The sequence below is a fragment of the Oncorhynchus tshawytscha genome, linkage group LG08, assembly GCF_018296145.1.
Source record: "Oncorhynchus tshawytscha isolate Ot180627B linkage group LG08, Otsh_v2.0, whole genome shotgun sequence".
Taxonomy (NCBI): Eukaryota; Metazoa; Chordata; class Actinopteri; order Salmoniformes; family Salmonidae; genus Oncorhynchus; species Oncorhynchus tshawytscha.
This window is the reverse complement of record NC_056436.1, coordinates 89,514,384-89,516,041: the sequence shown is the minus strand read 5'-3', so window position 1 is coordinate 89,516,041 and position 1,658 is coordinate 89,514,384.

Below are 1,658 nucleotides of genomic sequence, written 5' to 3'. Positions count from 1 at the left end.
GAGTGTGTATATATAGTGTATATATAGTCTAGTGAGTGTATATATAGTCTAGTGAGTGTGTATATAGTCTAGTGAGTGTATATATAGTCTAGTGAGTGTATATATAGTCTAGTGTGTATATATAGTCTAGTGAGTGTATATATAGTCTAGTGAGTGTATATATAGTCTAGTGAGTGTATATATAGTCTAGTGAGTGTATATATAGTCTAGTGAGTGTAGTGTGAGTATATAGTCTAGTGAGTGTATAGTCTAGTGAGTGTATATATAGTCTAGTGAGTGTATATATAGTCTAGTGAGTGTGTATGTATATATAGTCTAGTGAGTGTGTATATAGTCTAGTGAGTGTATATATAGTCTAGTGAGTGTGTATATATAGTCTAGTGAGTGTATATATAGTCTAGTGAGTGTATATATAGTCTAGTGAGTGTATATATAGTCTAGTAAGTGTGTATATATAGTCTAGTGAGTGTATATATAGTCTAGTGAGTGTATATATAGTCTAGTGAGTGTATATATAGTCTGTGTATATATAGTCTAGTATGTATATATAGTCTAGTGAGTGTATATATAGTCTAGTGAGTGTATATATAGTCTAGTGTGTATATATAGTCTAGTGAGTGTATATATAGTCTAGTGAGTGTATATATAGTCTAGTGAGTGTATATATAGTCTAGTGAGTGTATATATGTGTATATAGTCTAGTGAGTGTATATATAGTCTAGTGAGTGTATATATAGTCTAGTGAGTGTATATAGTGAGTGTGTATATATAGTCTAGTGAGTGTATATATAGTCTAGTGAGTGTATATATAGTCTAGTGAGTGTATATATAGTCTAGTGAGTGTATATATAGTCTAGTGAGTGTATATAGTCTAGTGAGTGTATATATAGTCTGAGTGTAGTGTATATATAGTCTAGTGAGTGTATATATAGTCTAGTGAGTGTATATATAGTCTAGTGAGTGTATATATAGTCTAGTGAGTGTGTATATAGTCTAGTGAGTGTATATATAGTCTAGTGAGTGTATATATAGTCTAGTGAGTGTGTATATATAGTCTAGTGAGTGTATATATAGTCTAGTGAGTGTATATATAGTCTAGTGAGTGTATATATAGTCTAGTGAGTGTATATATATATAGTCTAGTGAGTATATATAGTGTGTATATATAGTCTAGTGAGTGTATATATAGTCTAGTGAGTGTATATATAGTCTAGTGAGTGTATATATAGTCTAGTGAGTGTATATATCTAGTCTAGTGAGTGTATATATATAGTCTAGTGAGTGTATATATAGTCTAGTGAGTGTATATATAGTCTAGTGAGTGTATATATAGTCTAGTGAGTGTATATATAGTCTAGTGAGTGTATATAGTGTGTATATAGTCTAGTGAGTATATATATAGTCTAGTGAGTGTATATATAGTATAGTGAGTGTATATAGTCTAGTGAGTGTGTATATATAGTCTAGTGAGTGTATATATAGTCTAGTGAGTGTATATATAGTCTAGTGAGTGTATATATAGTCTAGTGAGTGCATATATAGTGTGTATATATAGTCTAGTGAGTGTGTATATAGTGTGTATATATAGTGAGTGTGTATATAGTCTAGTGAGTGTGTATATATAGTCTATTAAGTGTGTATATAGTGTGTGTATATAG